General features: G+C 39.2%; 1 protein-coding gene and 2 pseudogenes across 1 annotated transcript in view; 2 read left to right on the top strand and 1 right to left on the bottom strand.

The window, feature by feature from the left end:
- LOC139750869 (organic cation transporter protein-like) overlaps positions 1-20,263 on the top strand; it is a 249,495-nt pseudogene extending 229,232 nt beyond the window's left edge.
- LOC139750202 (uncharacterized) lies at positions 1-23,719 on the top strand (annotated as a pseudogene).
- The window catches only part of LOC139750862 (uncharacterized), a 710,881-nt gene that overhangs the window by 150,518 nt on the left and 535,048 nt on the right, over positions 1-25,315 (bottom strand). The window lies entirely within an intron of this gene.

Genomic DNA, 25,315 nt, shown 5'->3' with positions numbered 1-25,315 from the left:
ATGGAGCACCAGCACCAGCAGGAGCAGGAAGCCCCGGCCCGGGGGTCCACGCTAGCAATGTGCGTCTGTCCCGGTAAGTGTGTAAATATTTGCCCCACAGCGACATCCCATAAACAAAAGCTTACGTACACACAAAGAAATGTGTATTCATACGTTCTTACAGACGTATGTAGGATGCATGTGCATATAAATAGGCAAATACGCAGAGAGACAAGACAGACCCAGACACATGGGGGCGCCCCACCGAGTGTAAAATTCCATCCCCGCACAGTACAAATAGGTAGTGACACACAGACACACACACACAGAGCGTTGAACGCCAGTGAAAGAAGGCCAAATTATAGATACAATCAAACTGGAAATAAGCTTCAGGGATCTGTGTGTGTGTGTGTGTGTGTGTATATGTGTGTGTATCCATACATACACACGAGAAAAGACATGGTATATACATACAAGGGTAAGAGACGGGACAACACAAGTGAGAAACTGTCTCCCTGTAATACACACACACACACACACACACACACACGAGATAACTGGCTTTCAGCCACGAAGAGAGAGGAACCAAATAATGCCACACAACTCCAGGAAGAAGATGAAGATGGATAGAAACGTAGTGAAGGTGAGGGGGAGGTGGGGAAGGAAGGCCGCTGGAGAACATGACACGGAAAGTGAGATCTGATAATGTTGGGGGAATGTGAGTGTGTGTGTGTGTGTGTGTGTGTGTGTGTGTGTGTGTGTGTTTATATTTACCTGTCGTACACTACGAGGAGGGAGGTGTATAGCTGTGGGATCCACGTCTCTTGAGTGTGTGTATAATGATAATTAATAATAATATAATTTGTCCCCATGTGGAAACCACTGGGAGTGGCAATCCACTTCCACTGAGAAGTGGGATGGAGAAAGAAAAAATTAAAATCAAATGACCTTATTATAGTCTCTTGCTTCGGTAATAAAGACAGAAAACAGCTAAAAATTCTAAATTAATGCCAGTAAGAAAAAATGTTTTCACAAAATAAAATCTGAAAGATGCGAGACAGTAAAGTTTTTATGACTGACAAAATATGTCATAAGAAACATGGGAAAAAATGATATGTCCTTCTCTCAAGAGAATGGAAATATTTATCTTTTTTGTTGATGGAGGTTCTCAGTCACGGATAAAAGTCCAAAAAAAGTCCACATTCAGGTCGGGCTATTATTGAAATGTGGAGATGGTTAACAAGAGGAGGAAATGAGAGAAGAGAAGGGAGAAATGTACGAATATCGAGGGAAATGGAACACTTGTCTTTTTACGAAGGGCCAGGTTATACGTGTTAGGGAAAGACATGAAGGGACTTGGGGAGTTCCAAAACTTCGATGTGTAGGGAAAGGAACACATAACAAGGCCCCCCACCGACCTTGATTTGCCAACGACCACACCCTAATGACGCGAGGCAGCAGCTTGCCGAAACATTACATGGTCTAGCTAGTGGTGGGTGGGGGCACACGACCAGCCAGCTCTCGGGTGCAAAAGCCAAAGTAATACATACAGATGAGGGGAACGTGAACCAAAATTACAGCTTACGGGAAGTGGGTCAAAGTGTCATGTTAGATTGGGAGGGTTGCTAAGTGGAACGGCGTTCTGATTCAACTGTGTTTAGCAAGTATGTTGAACTATAGCTTCCCCAGATAGGAGTGTAGAGCTCCCTACATGGACGGATCAGTTCTTGTGTTTAAATGGTTACAGCGACATGTCTTGTGTTCACGGTGTTACGTGGTGAGATGACAGATCCATCAGAAGGGACGGGAGGAGGTGTGTGTGTGTGTGTGTGTGTGTGTGAGAGAGAGAGAGAGAGAGAGAGAGAGAGAGAGAGAGAGAGAGAGAGAGAGAGAGAGAGAGAGAGAGAGAGAGAGAGAGATGAACAGAATCTGGGCTTTGGAATGCTGAAACTAAACAATATTCCGTCTACCCCGCTCAGATGTCCAGTTCAAGGCTGAATTTATAGAGGAAGTTGTGCCCTGACGAAATACGAAATGAGTCAGCGAACATGGAGCAGATAAGAAGGATGTGGAAGAATGTCAAGTCCTCATCATACAAGTGTGTCTGGTCATCTGTTGAAGAAAAGACATCGTTGACGAAAAGAAGGAAGAGTGTAGGAGGCGAAGCAAAAACTCAATCGATAAGAAAATGAGGAGAGGTTGATACATCAACATTTATTGATAAAGATCGACCAGAGAGGAAGATAGATATGATGGAGCAAAATGAGGAGAGGTTGATACATCAACATATATTGATAAAGATCGACCAGAGAGGAAGATAGATATGATGGAGCAAAAATGAGGAGAGGTTGATACATCAACATATATTGATAAAGATCGACCAGAGAGGAAGATAGATATGATGGAGCAAAATGAGGAGAGGCTGATACATCAACATTTATTGATAAAGATCGACCAGAGAGGAAGATAGATATGATGGAGCAAAATGAGGGAAGACTGCCAAATGAACGGAGCTTATAAATAAGACTCGGTGTCCTACCCCGGCAAAAGCTTTTAATGCATCAAGAGCAACAACAAGTATACAGCGTTAATTTTTTTTTTTCAGAGATGATGACCAAATATTAGCAAGATGGAGAAGTATACAACCAATGGATCTTGCTTTACAGAAGCCAAATTGAGATATCATAAATCGCGGCATCAGTATATAAATCTATATAAACATTCAACCGCATATAAACTTCTGGCAATGTAAACTTCAGTCATCCTGTACAGATTTCATCCAGACTACTTAAACATTAGCTACATTCCATTAAACTTCAGCCACACTATATAAACTATATATATATCTTATGCTATACTATGTAAGCCAAGCATCCTGCATAAACTCGGCCAACATCAATATGAAAATGATCAGCATTATATATCACAAACGCCACACAAACTTCCCTCCATAACATACAACTAATGTAAGGTAATCAACACGATCAAACGATATTTCAATCTTTTCTTTCTTTTAAACTATTTGCCATTTCCCGCGTTAGCGAGGTAGCGTTAAGAACAGAGGACTGGGCCTTTTTTGGAATATCCTCACCTGGCCCCCTCTGTTCCTTCTTTTGGAAAAAAAAAAAAAAAAAAACGAGAGGGGAGGATTTCCAGCCCCCCGCTCCCTCCCCTTTTAGTCGCCTTCTACGACACGCAGGGAATACGTGGGAAGTATTCTTAATCCCCTATCCCCAGGGATTTGATATTTCAATCACAGAATAGTATTCAGCATGAGAAATACTCCTTATAATGAAATTTCAAAAATATGAAAAATCTTTAAGCTCAAAATACTTTTGATTTCACAACTGATATACAACGTATTCAAACCCCACTAATCGTAAAATAATCATGGAAAATATATCATAATTCTCTTAGCTACCGATAGATACCCAGTTGATGCAATGCAAATTATTTCATATTACTTTAAAAATATCTTCATTTAAAAGCTTAATTAAAGGTTATAAATACGACCAAACGGTATTTCAACCCCAGATTTGTATTCAGCATAAAAAGTACTCCGTATAATGAGGTGTCACACGAAATCTATATTTCTGAGCAAAATACGTAAAATTGCAGGTAGATCCATCTGTGAATCTTGCTCTGTTCGTAGTAATCTTACTGCAAACCTACATGTCAGGGTATTTTGCAGTCTAAAAAACCTTTTATTTCAAAACTGAAATACAACATATTGAAGCCCTTTTTAACTTGAAACAATCACAGAAAATATATCATAAAGCTCTTAATTACCGATACATACTGAGTAGATACAATGCAAATGATAATACCTTAAAAATATCTTCATTTAACAGCTTAATGAAAGGTCATAAAACACAACCAGACGATATTTCAACCCCAGATTTGTATTCAGCATAAAATATACTTCTAATAATTAGGTGTCAAACGAAATCTATTTTTCTGAGAAAAAATACGAAAAATTGCAGGTAATAGTTGAGGGTATTTTTCAGCACACAAAAAAAGTTTCATTTCAAAACTGAAATATATTGAAACCCTTCTAAACACGAAATAATCATAGAAAATATATCATAATGCTCTCAGTTACCGATAGATACCCAGTTGATATCATGCAAATGAACAGATAATACTACAAAATTTCTTCCATCAAAAGCTTTTCTGTAGGTCGTGAACACGACCAAACGATATTTCAAATCAGGGAATAGTAGGCAGCAGGAGAAATATTCATTAAAATGAGGTTTCAAAGGAAATCTATTTTTCCCAGCAAAATACGAAAACTGGCATAGAACTGCTTCTCAAGCTGCCATGCAGGCATATTTTCAACATTTGGAGAACCAGTTGCAAAATTCAAAGTATGACATACTGAAGCTTTTGCCATCATGTGTCAGAGGTAACACATGTCCCCCCACCTTCCCTAGAAGTAAGCACATTATAGAAGGAGTTGAGATTCTACAGAAAAGTGGCTGGCTGACAAAATCTTTATAGAGGTATGTATGGAATCTTGTATAGCTAGCAGGTTTATGATTTGCATACTATCCTGCACATTTCTCGTTCTTTTTAGTTTGAGACAATACACCATGCTTATACCCCTCTCAACCCTTCCTGTACTACACAGCCTCATATCTAACATTTCCATTTCCCCCTCCTCTCTCTCATTTCATTCATACACACTTAGTTACTCTTTTTTTTTCATATTCACATTTTGCATCTTCACATAATCTTAGTAGATCCATCTGTGGATCTTGCTCTGTTCGGAGTAATTTTACTGCAAACCTATTTGTCATCCCTCTGCAGTTAGGTTGATCTGTCCCCTCTAATTAACTAATTGACTAACTAACTTTAGTAACTAGCTTGGGAAGTGAGTCAGTTGTTGTTCGCTGATGATACAGCGCTGGTGGCTGATTCATGTGAGAAACTGCAGAAGCTGGTGACTGAGTTTGGTAAAGTGTGTGAAAGAAGAAAGTTAAGAGTAAATGTGAATAAGAGCAAGGTTATTAGGTACAGTAGGGTTGAGGGTCAAGTCAGTTGGGAGGTAAGTTTGAATGGAGCAAAACTGGAGGAAGTAAAGTGTTTTAGATATCTGGGAGTGGATCTGGCAGCGGATGGAACCATGGAAGCGGAAGTGGATCATAGGGTGGGGGAGGGGGCGAAAATCCTGGGAGCCTTGAAGAATGTGTGGAAGTCGAGAACATTATCTCGGAAAGCAAAAATGGGTATGTTTGAAGGAATAGTGGTTCCAACAATGTTGTATGGTTGCGAGGCGTGGGCTATGGATAGAGTTGTGCGCAGAAGGATGGATGTGCTGGAAATGAGATGTTTGAGGACAGTGTGTGGTGTGAGGTGGTTTGATCGAGTAAGTAACGTAAGGGTAAGAGAGATGTGTGGAAATAAAAAGAGCGTGGTTGAGAGAGCAGAAGAGGGTGTTTTGAAATGGTTTGGGCACATGGAGAGAATGAGTGAGGAAAGATTGACCAAGAGGATATATGTGTCGGAGGTGGAGGGAACGAGGAGAAGTGGGAGACCAAATTGGAGGTGGAAAGATGGAGTGAAAAAGATTTTGTGTGATCGGGGCCTGAACATGCAGGAGGGTGAAAGGAGGGCAAGGAATAGAGTGAATTGGATCGATGTGGTATACCGGGGTTGACGTGCTGTTAGTGGATTGAATCAGGGCATGTGAAGCGTCTGGGGTAAACCATGGAAAGCTGTGTAGGTATGTATATTTGCGTGTGTGGACGTATGTATATACATGTGTATGGGAATGGGTTGGGCCATTTCTTTTGTCTGTTTCCTTGCGCTACCTCGCAAACACGGGAGACAGCGACAAAGCAAAAAAAAAAAAAAAAAAAAAACTTTAGCACACTTCCACACCTAAGGCATTACCCCTCATAACCATTCTTGAGCTGCTGGCATCTTCCCCATCTTTTTTATTAATTTCATTTATAGATTTTTTTTTTTTTTTACATAGGAGGCTCCAGTCACAGACAAAAGTCCACATCAACAGTCCACATTAACTGAAAAATAGGGAGGTTAATGAAGGGGAAAAACACGAGACGAGAATCTATTGATGAATTTTGGAGGAAGTGAAAAACTTGTATTCTTAAAATGACCAGGTCAAAGTTGGGAAAGACATGAGTGGGTAGAGAATTCGAAAGTTATAAGGCTTAGGGAAAGAATCAGTTATCAAAACAGCCCACCCTTGAGTTTCCAATGGCTACACAATAATCATGTGATGCAGCAGCTTGCTAAGTATTGCTAATATGTATTTTGTACATACCTCTCTTTTTGGACCAGGTATTCCCAATCACCTGACCTTTTTCATCACAAACTCCAAAAGCTGGTTACCATTTACTTTACTGGGTGAATTATGTTCCCTGATTATACCATCAACTGCCACATTACTCACTATCACATAAATCACCCATCGCTAGTACCTGGTCTCCTTCACTGAAACTGCTGACAAACTTACTTAGCTGCTCCAAAAACACTTGTCTCATGACATATTTTGTCCCATGGCTAGGTGCATAAGCATTAACATCTCACAATTCATGTTTAGTTTCACCCACATTAGTCTGGAACTCACTTCCTTACACTCTTCCACATATTCCTACAGCTTTTGTTATAGCTTTTGCACTCACACCAGCCCCTGACTTTACTCCTAAGAAATTCCCTCACTAAGAGTCCCCTTTGCCCTTGAGCTTTATTTCCCACAGAAATAAAGAAAAATTGGAGGAAATGAAGTGTTTTAGATATCTAGAAGTGGACTTAACAGTGAATGGAACCATGGAAGCAGAAGTGAGTCATAGGGTGGGGGAGGGGGCAAAGGTTCTGAGAGCAATGAAGACTGTGTGGAAAGAGAGAACATTATCTCAGAGAGCAAAAATGCCTATGTTTGAAGGAATAGTAGTTTAAACAATGTTATATGGTTGCGAGGCGTGGGCTATAGATAGGGTTGTGTGGAGGAAGGTGGATGTGCTGAAAATGAAATGTTTGAGGACAATATGTGGTGTGAGGTGGTTTGATAGAGTAATTAATGAAAGGATAAGAAAGAGGGGTGGTGATAAAAAGAGTGTAGTTTAGAGAGCAGAAGAGGGTGTGTTGAAATGGTTTAGACATATGGAGAGAATGAGTGAGGAAAGGTGGACAAAAAGAATATATGTGTCTGAGGTGGAGGAAACAAGAAGTGGGAGACCAAATTAGAGGTAGAAGGATGGACAACTACTGGTTGTATTTCTTTCTTTGACCTTGTGGTGTGTGTTTTTATGTTGGCTTGGTTAGAGATGTTTATGAAATGTGAGACTGCATGATATAAAGGTGGAAATTATCTGTTTTGAAGGTTTTGAGTTATGTGTCCATGAACTGTGTGAAGGCTGTCCAGTCTAATTCTCCTTAGTTAAATTTTTTTGAAGGTTGGATGGATTGAATTGGCTGGATGGAGTGTTATCAGGATGGGTAGGTAGTCTAAGGACAGTTTGTATCGGACTAGTTTGCAGAGGATGATGTCTGGTGAGGTCTACTACTGGGGTGTTGGGAGTTTAGGTGGCCGTTTGCATAGGTTAAGGATATTGAGAAGCTGTAGTTGGTTTATGAGTAGTTCACCTCGGGGGTCTTGGGTATGAGTGTTGATCCCCTTGGGATGATGAGCACTGAACATGCCACAGTCACTTAGAAACTCACAAAACTCCTCACCCCAACACAAACACCCAGGAAACAAAACACTTAGTCACACATATTACAAACAAACCTTGCCACTTCACCTAACTCTAATGACACACTAAATATCCATCTGGAACAGTCATAGAAATATTCAACCATCACTGAGAACATATCTCCATAGCCGTCATCCAAGTAACCAGACTCAACCAGATCCTCCCTTCCACCTTTCTACAACTATATATCCATAAGAGAAGACAGACAAAAAGGTCACAGAGGAGGACTCATGACATGTGTACACTAAGTCATACTATTTTCCACTGACATTATAAAACAGCTCGCAGAAAATGACTACACCCTAGAAATACAATTTATTATCATAAAACTTCATAGTACTCGCCACTACATTATCAAAACCTCCAGTACGCACCTCCCCTTTCACATGCCTCTCCAGATATAATCCCAACTGCAAAAGCAGACAAGTATACCTAACTCTTTCCTCTGAAGTTTCACTCCCTCTAAAATATACAGAGATGATGTTTAGTTTGCAGATGGCCTACTGGTCAATAATTTTTCTTTTTATTTTGACATTACACAAATAGTTCTGAGATTTATATTTGTATGGTATATTGTTTCATTTTGTATTTCAGATGAGCAAGACTTTGGCCTCTGACCTGATCAAGTGGGTTTGTGATGGCCTCTTTGTGAAACGTGACTCTGCATTTGTGGCTATTTCTCCTCATCCAAGCTGCCTTCAGTGTCTCTTTGCAGTGATTCACCTCTCTGTCACTCTTGATTCACAAGTAAGAAAAACTTTCTGAGGATGCATATTTTCATTACATCAAATCAATGAAGATCCATGAGAATTAGATTCTGGAAATCTTTTGCTTTAAACACAGGCAAGGCAGGTTTGTCTTGTGTGTTTTAGTGAGACAGAGAAGCTTTTTGCATTTTTTTTTATAGATCTGTACAGTACTGTAAACAGCTGTTTCTTAAAGAACAAGAATAATTACAAACCTTTTTATGTCCTGCTGCTACAAAAAGTTAGTAGGACATTAAGTCACTCCACTATTTCTGTCTTTTAGCAAATATTAATTAAGTGTAATTAATTATTTATACCATATACAGAGGGTTTTACTCCCATGGAGCCCCATCTTTAGAGCTTTTTGAAATGTCAATTAATCTTTTTAAACTTTTGTGAGGAGCTAGCATTCATTTTTTCTTGTTTAGTCAGTTCCAATTATTCACCACATGTACACATAAAAAGTACTTCTTTACATCCTCACCCTGCAGCTTCTTGCCCAACTTTTTTTGGTTTGTAGTTACTATGGGCTGTATCATATGAAAATGTTTTCACAGTCAACGTCATCTGACTGATTTTGAAGGCTGGAGTCAAGTCATCCTTATCTCCTCTTATCTCTGTAGTGCAAAAATCTGTAACCCTTCACCATTAATTGTAGCTCAGTTCTTTTAATCTAAGTATCTTTGCTGGCCCTTTTCAATCAGATCTTTGTGATTTTGTAGGTATGGTAACCAGAGACATTGGACCACACATTACAATTACTAAGATGACCACAAAAAGTAGTTTTGCTTTGCTCCAAACTTTGTCCCTAAAGATGAGTCCACCAGGGAATAACCTTTACAAAGCTGCTTTACTTCTCTTAGTTGCAATGTGAATAGTACTTGAATACAACTTAGATGGAGGTCTTACGCCTGGTGGAAACTGAAGAAGAATTTCTTAAGATCTTTTCACAGAAAATAGTAGCAATGAACATGTTTATTGAAAATATTGTATTCCACCATTAATGCCTATAGAGCCTACCTCTTGGGTCACCCCAGTAATACTCCAATACTTTGTCTTCTTTTGTCAACTCCCTAAGGAACAAATTTAATGGGATGAGGTAAATAAACAGAAGTGAGTAATGTAGTTGTAACAGGTGTCACCAAACAGTATGAACAACCACTGCAAAATACATTTCTAGATAATACTTCATTACAAAATGCATTTCTAGATAATACTTCACTACATAATTCATTTCTAGATAATACAGCCAAAGAATTGATATGAAAAAAAAAAGGTTATTGAATAGTAACTGATTTCCTGTACTTGCTTACTTAATGAATTACTTCCTGCACCAGGGTTCCTTTTTATCCTTATGAGTCTCCTGCAACAATCAGTAAGCCAGTCATCCAAAGGCCGTAAATTGTTGTGATGGGTGTGCATTAATGTAAGGAATGTGTGAGGCAGTTGAGTAATAAATGCTTGGTGTCTTTTTTATGATAGTTGCGTCATGGACATGAAGGGTCTTGGGATACACTGAAATGGTGTCTGTGGTGGTGTTATGATGGTTGATGTCTAAATTGTAAGCAGGAGAGTGTCAAGTTTGTCCAGGGGGTGTGGTTTCTAATGGGTATATGTCTGGTGAGTTGAGATTAAAACAGATTTGGGAAGTCGGTTGTTTAGTACATGTTGGGATTTTTCAACTTGCTTGTGTTTTGTCAGTGTTATACTTGCTGGAGGTGGTGGAATCTGTGAGTAGAGGTTACAGAAGTGTGAGGTAGGGATAAGCATTGCATTTCTACTTGGGGTTGGTGGTTGATTATAGTGTGGTTTGGTTAGGAGTAGTCTAGTGTTGTTGCATATAGTTAGGTGCCGAGCATGTTGTGGTGGGTCTGTATTGGGAGGATCTTTGTTTAATTGGGAAGGTGTTGAGTGTTTGTTGTTGCGAGACAGTGAGTGATTGCTCGGAGTGCACTATTTTGTGTCATTTGCAGCTTTGTTGTATTTACTTCTGAGACAATGGAAGACCAGGCAGTTGAACCATAATTTAAAGTGGAGCAGATGTTTTTTTTGTATAAGGTGTAGAGGGATTCTTTTTCTCATCCAAATATGGTGCCAATTAGTGGTGTGATCATGTTTAAGTAGTTTTTATGTTGCTTTTGTGTTTATGCTATAAGTGAAAGGAATGAATGTTGTGTCTCATATGTGATGCCTACAATGGGGATTTGCTCAGTGGGAGAGTGCTCATTCAATGTGACCTGAGGGTGTGAGCTGGATTCTGTCTGGGGTTAAAACAGTTACTGACTTATATGGAGATGCAGATATTTTGTTTTGGGTGAGATTTCTTCCAATTTTGCATTTTAGTGCTGCATGTTTCATGTTATTCATTTATACAGTAATAGAAAACCAATGACTTCAGCCAATTAAGAAAAGACTATGTCAACAAAGGTAACAGCTAGATTATGTACAGAGACAGGGACATGTTGGTTTTCAGCTATAGTGCTGTAGTAAAAATATGAAGTAAAATTTTACTCAGGCCTATCTTGTTAAGGGCTCCCTCAGCTCCCATGTCAAATTGGCAATGATAAGAAATTTCATTTCATCCTTATATTTCGGAGCAGAATACTGTTGATTGCCCTCAAACTTACCTTTGCATTCCATGACCCACTGCATATCCAAAGAATGTTGCCGAGACCTTACAAAATCCACCTTTTGTGATGTTTGCTGTTAAACTAGCTTTTCAGAGGCGACCAGAGAGCTTGTGAAATTAATCGCCTTGGTCTTCCCAAATTCGAATGTAAACCATAATGTGATCGAGATGTGTTTCCACACCTGAAATATTTGTAATTTGATGAATTGGCTGTTGAAATGTGGCAGTAGAATTTTCAAGTCGTAATTGCATGGCAGTATATTGCTAAAAACCATCAGTAGTGTCAGAAATATCTCTTCCCCTCTCTGTCAAACATATTCAGTGATAACCCTGAAGTAACTAAGTCTTTGTTACATTCAATATTACCTTGATTAACGCTCAGGATACGTTACAAGAAAATGGAGGGCTAAGTGAAGCTCTCCGTGGGGTGATTATACTAATGCATATATGGAGATGCTTTCCTGATTATGTAGTTTTTCACCTTTGAGATATATATAGTATTGTATATTAGGATTCAGTTTATTGATAAACACAGATTATTGCAGTAACATATCTTTACTAATGAATGAATAACAAATAAACAGTACAATGTTGTATCATGAATGACAGTCATTTGATGAATAGTGACGATTATAGTAAAATTAATGAGAGAGGCAGCAAGCTAGTGGGGTGCAGTGGGTGGGAGGCAAAAGGTAGTGGCTATTGTATAGCTCTGCTCTAGCTGAAGCTAATCCATCTCTGAGTCACTGACATTATGATTTTGGCAGTGATAAAGTTAGTGGTGACAGTGGCATTGATGATGATGGAGGTGGTGGTGGTGAGGGAGATTGTGGTAAGGGGTGAGGAGGTGATGTGTCTATCAGATTCTCTGGTAACACTGGATGCAACACTACCAGAAACTACTGAACTGCTGATGTAAACCTTAGAATTGGGTGTAATTATAAATGAGCAACTTTACATCTCTTCAGAATTACAAAGCAGAAAGTGGGCCCATAGTAAGTAGAGAGGTTGATTGGAAGATTGCCAAGTTGCCAAGCACTCCTTAGCAGCTGATGCTCAACCCACCACTGCACTCTCCACCACATGTTTGTGTTACAGTTAAGCACACACAATTTTATGTCATACATTAAGATCTACACTCAGTATAGAATTATAAAACACATTTCATAATCAATTATAGACATGATAACTCACCAACAAAGCACTAAAGCAGCAACACATCACGACAGCAGTGGGAGATGATGCAACCCAGGAGCTTCTTCATGCATTATGGCTGTTTCTTGAAGAAGGCATGTGGATTTGAGTGGCTTTTCTTGAGTTTTCTTTCACAAAACAATTCTTTGTAGCTGGCAATCATGTCAAGAACACCTCAATTTGCCTGGCTACTGCACTTCCAGTCTGGGTCATTCTCAGCAAAGTGGTTCATGATTTCTGTGATCTTGGTGATGCTGTTACTGAGGAATGCTGTAGTAAAGTTTCTCTCTGGTGGTTTTCCTGGCTCTTCTGTATGTGAGTCATCATCCTTATCCTGGACACATTGCTATGCTGATCCTGCAGTTTATCATTAGTAAGAATGTTATCATGATGTTGCTCTTCCACATCATTTACATCCACATCACTCAGTAACTGGTGGTATGTCTAAGCCCAGGAAGGTGTTGCATGCTTCTGGCCATAGCTCCTTCCAAATTCTATTCATGGAATTATTAGTTACTCATCCCAGACTTCTGTAATATTATCTATGGCCTTCATGATCTGGTAGTTTTCCATGATTTTGGGGCTGTTTATCTTCACCATCTGTCTCCTCAACAACTCTGAAGGTGCGATGAAGGTAGCAGGCCTTGAAATTTGACATGACTCCCTGATCCATTGGCTGGGCTGGATCATAGAAGTTGTATGAGGTGGAAGGTAGACCACTTTTACAGGTATGAGGGTCCAACTGGTGTATAGATTCTTGGGATGGCCTGGGGCATTTTCGAGCACCAACAATGTTTTGTGTTCTAAAGTTTTATCTATCACAGTACTGTGTCACTTCTAGGCAAAAATATGACATACCACTGCTGGAAAATGTCAGTTATCACCCAGGCCTTCTTATTTGATTTGATTTCCAGATGCTCTTTTAAAGATCCCATCGTAGCTCTTGATGTTTCAGAGATGTAAATGAACATTGGTTTCAGCTTAAAGTCTCTTGAAGCATTAACCCTCAGCAATAGTGTTAATTGGTTTTTTGCAACCTTGAACCCAGAAACATGCATCTCTTGTTAAGAAGTAAAAGTGTAGGATGGCATTCTTTTCCAGCAAAAGCTGTTTCATCAACATTGAAGACAAGCTGGGATGAGTAGTTGTGAAAAATTCTTGGGCAGCCTTTGGGTCCTCACTCGCAGATATCTATCTGTTAGTTCATTAATGCCTATATCCTTAGGGAACTCTCATCAAGTAGGTGGTCATGGGAAGACTCTCTACTTATCCGTCCTTACAATCCTTTTTCGCATACACTATTCCATGCATTCTTCCCCCATTTCTTTCCTTCCAGTACTCTTCTGCTGTGTTTGCCCATATCACAGATGATGATCCTCTTGCATCAATCCCTTTAATTGTACTATCATACCCTCCCCTTGTAAACTCCCTCTCTTGCATTCTTTCCACATGCCAAAGCCACCTCAAAGTATTACAGTTCACCCACCCTGCCATTCCACGATTCATTGCCTATGCATTCCCTGCCATACCAAATATAAACCTGGATTCCTGACCTCTGTGACTCATGCTATGTCCATGTTTTGGCTCCATAGGTCAGAATTGGGAAGACTGTGCTGTCGCTACCACTTAATCCTTTCTTTACTTCTATACTTACACCTTTACTCTTAATTATTCTGTTAGGAACCCAGTGACTCTTCTAGCTGGTACTGCTTTTTTCCCTTCTCCCTCCTCCCTCTAGCCATGTCACCAAACTTAACCAAGAGCTCCTAGATACTTAAGTTCTGTCACCTCTTTCAGTCTTTATCCTCCCATATCTAATACAGAGTTTAGTACACTTTCTTCTCTCACTCTTCAAAGTTCTGCAAAACCTGTACCATCACTCTGTTTCATTTTAAACTCTGATAGTTTACTTTCATTTGCATTCATCTGCACTCACTTATGCTTACACACATCATAAAGCACACTTACAACCTTCTGCTGCTCCTCTTCACTCTCAGTAAACAACACAGTATCATTCGCAAACAAGCTTGTCGCAAGGCACCATTCCTCACTGTCACACTCCATTTCTATACTTCACCATTTGTGTGTGTCAGAAATGAAATGTTTGAGGACAATATGTAGTATGAGGTGGTTTAATTGAGTAAGTAATGAAAGGGTAAGGGAGATGTGTGGTTGAGAGGGCAGAAGAGGATGTGTTGTAATGGTTTAGGCATATAGAGAGAATGGGTGAGGAAAGGTTGAGAAAGAGGATATATGTGTCAGAGGTAGAGGGAACAAGGAGAGCAGGGAGACTAAATCAAAGATGGAAGGATGGTGTGTAAAAAGATTATGAGTTACTGGACCTATCTGTAATATCTGCTGTAGTATATTGTGAGAATGATATAACTTCAAAAATCTTTATATGTGAAGGCACAGATCTCATGCAGGCTTCCTGGACATCACATGTATTGGCTAGTGTATGACAAACAGTTAGGGTACAGTGTTTGGAGAGGAGGAGTAGGGTGCCACTGCTTGCATTAATGGCTGTGCCACGTGATAATGAGCGTAAACAACTGTATTACATGTATTAAATGTTTTTTGATTTACAACATTTTTAACATGATGAATTTATCAGAACGTAACCATTGTAAGTCGGGGATCACCTGTAGTCCTCATACTGAGGTTTTCATGCAAGTCTATTACCCTCCCAAAAAAAATACCAAAAATTGAAGGCAATAGTTCAGGTATTTTGTGAGCTCAAAAACCCTTTTGTTTTGAAATTGAAATATGATATAGTGAATACTTCTGTACTTGAAATAATCATGTATTGCTCCCCCAAGGCAAAAGATACCCAATCAAATAATTACAAAATCTTCTAAAAGAGTAATGATTAATTTCTTACTTATAGATCTTAAGATTCCCCAACATATATTTCAATCCCAGATTTGAATTCAGCATGGAAAATAGTCCTTATACTGAGGTTTTCATTAATAATTCTGGAGGAAATGAAAAACCTGTGATGTTGCAGCTTGCTGAGTATAATGTGCAAAACCCAAAGCAAATACCTGTAGAAGAGGGACAGTGAACCAATATTGCAGCATAGGGCAAGCGGGTCAAGTTTTGAAGTTAGCCTTGGTGAGTTCATAAGTCGGATTGCTTTTGCATTGACTCTCTCAAGCAAGGTTGCAGTGATTGAACAACCTCAGATGTGAGAGCAGCATCTTCATATAAGGACAGATCAATTCCTTATACAAATGGGGCAATTTCAGGAGAAAAGAAATTTTGATAGCTAAACAGGGCTCCCAGTTTCTCAGGGCAGACTTAACTATTTCCATGGTATGGATTTCCAAGAAAGAGTGGATGTTACAGTAATACCAAGTCTGTTCATTGAGTCAAAAGGTGGAATTACAGAACCGTCAAAGGAGAGTGGAAAATTATAAGGAATTTTCAATAAAAAAATGGGAAAAACTTGGTTTTGGAGGCATTAAACCTAACCAGATTTTGTCTACCCCTTTGAGATATCCTGTTTAAATGCAAGTTTATAAAGGAAGTTGTGTCAAGACGAGATGCAGATCGAGTAAGAGAGAAAGGAAGAAAATTGAATAATGTGGAGGAATAGTGTTGATTCATATACATGACTGTATTAACCACTCATAGGTCTTCCTGTTTGAAGAAATCATTGAATGTTTCACCTCAGACCTTGTCACCTACAGCAGGAGTAGCTACCACTGCCTGAAACGAAAGTAGTCACTTTCTCGAAGTCCAGACCCAGCTAGAAGGTAGCAAGTGATGTCATAAACAATATTGCCATAACTTATTGCATTGTTCACTGTTCTCACTGGAGATTGCTTTTACATCAGCTATTGGTGTAGGTGGGGAATAGACACAACCATGAACACCAGCATGCAGGAGTGGATGCGACTACACCAACCTTAAATCTTACAATAGCTACAACCTTCTACCTCAGCCAAGGGCTGAGAAGGTGAGGTTATCAGCCAACAAACCTTACTGGCAGGGGAAGGGATGTGGCAATAATGAGGCTGAAGGTAGGAAAGGCACCTGGAGTGGATGGGATTATGGCTGAAATGCTGATATATGGAGAAGAAAGTGTCAATGGAGTGGATGCATCTTATATGTAATTAAGCATGGAAACAGAAGGTTGTGCTTGATTGGGTGCAAGCTGTAATTGTTTCTTTATTCAAAGAAAAGGTGCTGAGGATGTATGAAGCATATATAAGGGGAATAAGTCTTTTCAGCATACCAGGAAAAGTGTATGCAAGAATATTAATTGACAGAGTGATAGAAGTGACTGAATAAAGAATAAGTGAAGAACAAGGGAGTTTAGGAAAGGTAGGTATGTGTGCATCAGAATTTTGTAGCAAAGATGACCATGGAAAAGTGTTTAGCAAAAGGTAAGAAGTTGTATGCAGCTTTTATGGATCTGGAGAAAGTGTATGACAGAGTCGAGTGGAATGCTTTGTGGAATGTGTTAAGGATATGTGGTGTAGGGGGACAATTGCTGGATGGTGTAAAAGCTTTCTATAGAGGAGCAAATGCATGTGTAAGAGTGGATGAAGAGCTGAGTGAGTTTTGGGGTACATGTAGGTAAGAGGCAGGGCTGTGTGATGTCACCGTGCCTTTTTGATATGTGTATATATATGGATGGATTGATTAGAGAGATGAAAGCAAAACTAGGGAAAAGGGGTGCAGAGATGAAGTCTGGCAGTGAGATATGGTGGCTAGTGGCAAGCATGTTTGCAGATGATACTGTGTTATTTGCTGAGAGTGATGAGGTGCAGAAGGTTGTGTGTTTTATGATGTGTGTATGCATAGGGAATTGAATGTAAATGCAAGTAAAAGTAAAGTAATTGTGTTTGAAAGGAAAGAGTGAAAATGTAAATTTTGTAAAACCATGTAGAGTGAAAGAAGAGAGTAGTAAATTGTGCTATGGATATGAGGGGGGAAAAGACTGGAAGAAGTGAGAGAATTTAGATATCTGGGAGCTGTCTTGGGTAAGTGTGGTGATATAGAAGGAGAGATAAGGGAGAGATCGGTATAGGGTAGAAGAGTCATTGGGTGAAAGTATGGAAGTGCAGAGAAGATTAAGGGACAGCGTGGACCTATGTAGTCCTATGTAGCCGAAACATTGGACTTGAATGAGTCACAGATGTCAAGAATCCAGGCTGTGGAAATGAGCTGTTTGAGAAGAGTTTGTGGTATGACTAGATGGAATGAAGAAAGAAATGAAAGGGTGTATAAGAGATGTGATATGGCAAGGAATGCAGAGGGAGTGAATTGTGGAGTAGTAGAATGGGTAAAACATGATACTTTGAGGAAGTTTGGGCATGTGGAAAGAATGCAAGACAGGGAGTTTAAAAGGAGAGTATATGATAGCACATCATTCCAATTCACTCTATTCCATGCACGCCTTTCACCCTCCTGTATGTTCAGGCTCCGATCACTCAAAATCTTTTTCACTCCATCCTTCTACCTCCAGTTTGGTCGGTCTCTCCATTCTCCTTGTTCCTTCCATTTCTGACACTTATCTATTCCTTGTCAATCTTTCTTCACTCATTCTTTCTTTGTGTACAAATACCAGAAAATAATATAAAGTGTGCGAGAAGACTTAAGCAACACTGGAATGTGACCTTGGGAAGTGATTTAAAATACACGGAAGTATCAAAAATGTGTGGGCAGAAACAAAAATAAATGAGTAATTTTACATACATTATTTGGACAGTACATCCTGATTTTTTGTCCATGAGTAACAAAAAGATATTTGTAACGTAAGCAGAAATTCCATCAGGATCCTGAACCTCATTTGGCCCAGTAAAACCTTTTAGTATTTTGTTCACGTCTTCTGTAGATAATTCAGTCCTATCCAATACCTCCTCCCCACTGGCATGAACACTGGAATACAATTGATACAGTAAGATACAGTATGAGCTGCCATGAGGGTGTTAGCTGAATAGCAAGATAGAAGAGAGGGATGGGGAAAGTTGGGGATAGGAAACAGCATGATTCGTCCAGGGAAGGATTGTAAACTGCAGAACTTGTTGCCATCCACTCCAGGAACTTTTTTGTATTGTAACTTTCTTTTAAAATACATCCTTAAAGCTATGCACTCACGCAGTGGCTCTAATCCCAATAACCTCCTTCCCATTACATCTTATTGGTGTTGGGGCTATAATGTCTTCCACTGTATAAACACTTTAGAACATATCATCCAGTTCCTCATATATTCTTGCCTCATCCTCATCAGTTCTTTCCTCCAAATTCCTTAGCCTGATTGGCTGTTGCTCCTTTGACAACTGCTTGTGTGTGTGTGTGTGCTGTTCTTCTTTAATATGTGCATAAAGAAAGGGATGGCGACATTTGTGGGGTTCCATTTCTTTTATATCGATCAAGCATAGTTAAAACATTTTAGTGCTGGCCAAACATATTTTGTCTTTTTCAATGTCCAGTTCTCCGTTATTGAAGAAATGCATCCTTACGCCCCTCCTGACTCTTTTTCATGCCTGGCATCCTATCGTAAATTCTTTGTTTTGGTATTTATTTTTTTCATATTTGAAGACTTAACTGTACCAAACAACTTATGCACTTAACAGTATTTCAGTGAAAATTCAAGAACCATTTTATATCTTTAGGAAGCATTACATATTACTCTGGTCGCCATTTCTTCTTAGCACTGGGACCACAATCTGTTATGCTTTCAGCCATGACCCTTTAATTGTCAAAAAAGTCCTGGTATGGAGAGGATCATGACTTGTTTAGGTATATGCATTGTTATTTTGGGGACCAATTGGTTGGCTTCTTACCATGGGGAGCATGACTTAACATATAGAATCTGAACTGTTGTTACCCTTCAGTCCATCTGGAACTATAATCTTTTGTCATGCTAACCTTGAATCTATACTTGATAACTAGGCTTTTGTCATGCTAACTCTGATCCTCAATCTGGTGACCAGGCTGCTTTTGTCATGCTAACCTTGGCCCTCTACCTGGTAACTAGGCTATTATCTTTGGAACTGTGTCCTTTTATTATGAAACCCTGATCTCCTGCCCTAATGACCATGACCCTTTATACCATTAACCCCAGACATTTACCATAATCTCAACCTGGTGACCTTAAAGTGTTATATTACTCTTAGTTAACAGTACCTTATACCTGGTACATTACCTCTCAGTTAACAGTACCTTATACCTAGTACATTACTTCTTAGTTAACAGTACCCTATACCTAGTAGACCATAATCTATTTGTGCGACCTACCACTTGCTGCACCCAAGAAACAGACTAGGGCCTCAGACCTTTTACGCTGAATACCATGAACCCGTACCATAAATGCTTTGTATCCTGATAACCATAACAGAATATTCCTTCCTTGTAACTTCACATATGACATGTTACCATGAGGAACGTTGACCTGATGATCACTCTGGGAATGTTCTAAGTTTGTATTCTATGTTCATTATTGGTATAACGTTGGCTGATTTTTACTTTTGTATGATTGTATTTTTTAGCTAGTTTATGTTTTTTTCTAACATTGCCTGTCGTAATCTACTATTTTTTCTTTATTGGCTTTTAGGCAAATTTACATTTGATGGTTGAAGGACCACCATATTTTATCTTTACTTTTGTTCATGACAGCTGCATGACATATTGCATGACAGTACACTTAGATATTCAGCGTACTGTTTTGTCTGTACATGTACATTTTCTTCCACTACAGTGATTCTTGTGTTGCAGGTTCTCTGGTCAAGAAGAGTCAGCATTAAGCCATGGTGGGACAATGACAGGCCGTCTCTTGCTACAAAAGATTGTGGAAACGCGAGCTCCGCCTCTTGCCACAACAGAAACAGCACCCAATGTGACCACGGAATTCAACCCCTTTGAGCTGGAGCCATCCATCGATAAGTCTCCATCACTGTCAGACCAAGACCTGGCTGAGAAGATTCAGGCCAAAATACCCAACTTGCCAATTCGCTACTGGCAAAAGCACAAGGCAAAGTCATGTCAAAGAACAAGACTTGTACTAAGTTCCCATCCCTCTATGAAATAAGTTTCAACAACATGTATTGGCAAACACTGAGGACCAGCACTGGCACTTTTCATCTCTATGGTGCATATTATAACAGAACTTTGGTAGTCATGAAACCAGTTATTCGTATTCTAGGCATGATTGATCGCCTTGAGCCCCAGATGAAGACCCACTGCCAACTCTGGTTTGATGGATATAAGGAGCCAGTGTCTGCTAAAGTTTGGGAGTATAAATACATCTGGTATAAAAAATGGGGAAACTATAAGAATGGGTTGTTTCAGCCTTACTTAATAGCATGCCAGATTCCTCCAGGGCACTGTCATTTGGTGCCTGAGTCAGTCTCCTTAGTGGAGCGACCATGTGACATAGCAACTACAAACCTCAGAGTTATAAACAATCAACCTGAAGGAGGAGTAAAAGAAAATTTTGCAGTCTGTGTAAAGGGACATGACTTCTTGCATGATAATTTGAGTGTGAGGCTGGTTGAGTGGTTAGAGCTGCTTTTCCTTTTGGGTGCAAATAAAGTTGTCCTCTACGATCTTGAAGTTCATCCCAATACATCAAAGGTATTGGCATATTATGAAGAACAGGGATGTGTAGAGGTGACCAAGTTGACATTGCCAGGTGAGCAACCAAATATCCCTGGTCTTCTTCATATGTATCTTAAGTCTAAAGTAACCAATAAGTGGCAGAATGAATTGATCCCCTATAATGACTGTCTTTACAAAAATATGTGCCACTATAAATACATTGCTCTGCTGGATATGGATGAAGTTATCATGCCCAAAAGCACCATGTCTTGGGAGACCCTTATGGAAACCGTCATACCTAAAGCTCTCAAAACAAAGAAGGATCCACAGGAATCCTATAATGTCCTTAATGTTTACTTCTTTGACACTATGCGACACTCCCATGGATGGTTCAGAGAGATACCTCATTATATGCATATGCTGCAGCATGTTTATCATTCCTGGAATTATACCAAGCCTGGACAGTATGTGAACTGTTTCCACGACCCTGAGCGGGTTTTGACTCTATATAACCATTTTCCTCTAGCTTGTCTTGGTGGAGGCTGTTCATCTTATGCAATAGATACAGAAGATGCTCATTAGCAGCACAATCATGCAGACTGTGTAACTATTCTTAAAAAGTCATGTTCTCAAGAGTACAAGGACCACACACTTTTAGCTACCACTATATGGAGGTTCCGAGAACCTCTGGTGACACGTGTTACAGAAACACTCTCGCGCATTGGCTTTTTTAGCCCACCAACATCATCAAGATCTACTGATGTCCCATCATCTGCTGTCAGGAGAAAGTGATTTGGAGATTATCAGTTTCATCCATGTGCCTTACCTGGTGTATTTCACCAGTGGTCTAGTCCTGTCCACTAGCCACTCCATATGTGCCCTCTTCTTGCAGATAGGTCTGCCTTATAAAGTAGCTATGTTAACTGGATGATCCTTGGTGCTGCAGAGGATAATGTGAGAGTTGTCAGTGGCTGGTGGTGGGCGTTGCTCAATAGGGGTGTCAACGTCCCGACCTACTTTAGAGGTTATCCCTACTCTGTGGAACATGTTTCTCACCTGTGATCAAGATCCTCGTGTTTTTACAAATAGGAGCTTTTGATACTTTTTTTCACGTTACCAGTCATGCTCCTCAGAAGTTAAACTTCCCAGTGATGAAACTACTTTTATTAAAAAAATCATTCCGGTAATCAGTATAAGTTTAAACACTTATTGTAAAAAAATTATAAGTGACTAGGCACTTCTTGTGTCCCTCACATATGAATTGATAGTGAAAATTAAACTAAAGTATAACACAGACTTGATCATAATGTGACACATTGAAATAGCATTATCTATATATCCAAACTGGAAAGGATCACCTCTAATTAGTGGAACGAAGGTCCAACTGTATTTTGTAAAAGGTATCATATCATGCAGTGTAAATACCACACCATTTTTTTTCCTCTAAGATTTTCATTTACTATTGCTTTTTTTCTGGTAGACAAAATATTAAAAAGGATGCTGTTAGTAGGTGTGATTAATACATTATGCCATGTAACAGTATTATAGTACTTATTCTTTGGTATTGAAGGATATCATTTGTACCTCACATGTATTCAGTTTTAGATAATGTTTGTTCATAGTGTAAAAAGTTTCAGTTACTCTTTTGCAGGTTTTGCTATTTTAGGGAGAATGGTAAGCAAGTGGCAGTCAAGTGAAAATTTTTCTACATTGCAATTTGCTATATACCTCTAGTATTATAGGTAATGTAAGGTGTCTGGCCAAACTCCAAATCATCCTTAAGACGTTTCCTTTTAATATAATGAATGATACCATCTTATGTATGAAACACAGAATCAGATGTGAAAATATTAGACAAATTTTTTGGTTTCAGAACCCAGAGTTTTGTAAAGATTTAAAAAATCAGCAAATCCATAGGGGATAGTATAAGATGATGATATATATTTTGTAACATCTCTCATTTATAAAGCACATCAGTATAAGGTAAAAGTATACACAGTATACTGGTTACTTATGTAAACTGAGGCACATGCCATCAGTTCTTTAAGATCTAAACATCTGAGTTGTCAAGCACAAGTTTCTAATGCACTTACATATGGATTCATGATATCTGTATTTTAAGTGTATGGGGCATGTGTATGTTTTTTTTTTTGTGTGTGTGTGTGTGTGTGTGTGTGATAGTGCATGCTTGTGAATACTGCTCATGTACAGATCAGTCATTGGTTCTTTATCTGTTTAAGCATGGTAAAAATACTTCAGAAAAGGCATAAACATAAGCAGTTAGAGATATTTATAATGTAATGTTTGTCTGTTTATGTATATACTTTGCATAGCATTCATGAACCCTCTTTTACTTTAATTTTGATAGCTATTAATAATTTTTTTTCTTATTTATAGTATGTACTCAGTTGTCCATCCTAATTGCAAGAGAGCTCTCTGGCAAGTCGTAAGTGGTGCATTAAAAAAAGGTAATATTAATTTGGTGTGCAGAATTCAAATATGATCCACTGAATAATAAAGACTGTTCTCTTTCATATAGCATATTTCATAATGATGGCTTTGAATACATGGAGCCTTAACAAACCATTTACTCTATGTGATATCTTACATAATTAGGGTTGCTCAAAAAGTAAATCAGTATTGTAAGATACATCTTACTCAAGAATAAGGGGAATTTTTTTTTCTTTTGATGTCAAGCATCTGTTATTAAAGAAAAGCATCAGCTTATTTTTCTGACTGTAGAGAATGACTAGTACTACCTTACCAAAAAGTCAAGAAACAGTATTTAATGTGTAGGTACTTGTGTCATGTTCACTATGAGTGCCATTATCATTGCCTATTTTCAACATTAGAGCCAAAGTTGACTTTTGTACTGAAAACTGAATAAAACTATAAAGGTATTGGTGAGTTTGATATTCCCCATCCAGAAAGCAAAAGTCTAAAACTAAATCATAAAGCTAGAGGTACAAAGCCACAAAAATTAAGCAAAGCCAGAAGTGGATGATGACATAAATACGGTAAACACTGAGAAGTTCCTTCTGCTATCCATGACAAATGGACTATGGAAAAGGCTACCATTGCTATGTCATACATCACCGAATTAGGAAAACCCCACTCTGTTAAGAGCTGCTCTTCTGGTTCAAGGAAACCCAAGCCTGCAAAAATTCAAAGTGGTTTGTGCACTTTTTAGTATTAGAGAAGCCTTATGTATAAAGCAACTACAAATAGCATTGAGGAAGAATTTCAGTGTTAGTTACCCATACAGAATGAGGAAGGTACACCCCAACCAAATTAGCAATAGTCCTTGGGCACTAATGATAATGATTCAGTGGATGTTGAACAGCTTGCACTGGAAAAACCCATGTCAACAAACAATATCCTAAGTGTATGCAGTGCATCAAATTTATGTCTACACAGCAACAAATATGGTTACACTACAGTTTTATTATCATCTTCTTTCAATGAATAAAATTGGAATACTTTTTCAATTTTTGGATATATCTACAATCTGGGAACATCCCCTAGATTTTCTTCACTCCACCCTGTTACAGTTAAGAATGCAAATACTGCTCAGAGTAGAGATGCAAATTTTTATTTTTCATATCTATTTTGCTTTGTCGCTGTCTCCCGCATTTGCGAGGTAGCGCAAGGAAACAGACGAAAGAAATGGCCTAACCCACCCCCCTACACATGTATATACATACACGTCCACACACACAAATATACATACCCATACATCTCAATGTACACATATATAAACACACACACACACATACATATATACCCATGCACACAATTCACACTGTCTGCCTTTATTCATTCCCATCGCCATCTCACCACACAAGGAATAACATCCCCCTCCCCCCTCATGTGTGTGAGGTAGTGCTAGGAAAAGACAACAAAGGCCCCATTCGTTCACACTCAGTCTTTAGCTGTCATGCAATAATGCCTGAAACCACAGCTCCCTCTCCACATCCAGGCCCCACAGAACTTTCCATGGTTTACCCCAGACGCTTCACATGCCCTGATTCAATCCATTGACAGCACGTCGACCCTGGTATACCACATCAATCCAATTCACTCTATTCCTTGCCCTCCTTTCACCCTCCTGCATGTTCAGGCCCCGATCACTCAAAATCTTTTTCACTCCATCTTTCCACCTCCAATTTGATCTCCCACTTCTCCTCGTTCCCTCCATCTCCGACACATATATCCTCTTGGTCAATCTTTCCTCACTCATTCTCTCCATGTGCCCAAACCATTTCAAAACACCCTCTTCTGCTCTCTCAACCACGCTCTTTTTATTTCCACACATCTCTCTTACCCTTACATTACTTACTCGATCAAACCACCTCACACCACACATTGTCCTCAAACATCTCATTTCCAGCACATCCACCCTCCTGCGCACATCTCTATCCATAGCCCACACCTCGCAACCATACAACATTGTTGGAACCACTATTCCTTCAAACATACCCATTTTTGCTTTCGGG

Source organism: Panulirus ornatus, chromosome 1, assembly GCF_036320965.1.
Source record: "Panulirus ornatus isolate Po-2019 chromosome 1, ASM3632096v1, whole genome shotgun sequence".
NCBI classification, from domain to species: Eukaryota; Metazoa; Arthropoda; class Malacostraca; order Decapoda; family Palinuridae; genus Panulirus; species Panulirus ornatus.
Note: the sequence above shows the minus strand (reverse complement) of the source record. Positions and strands in the feature narration are given on the sequence as shown.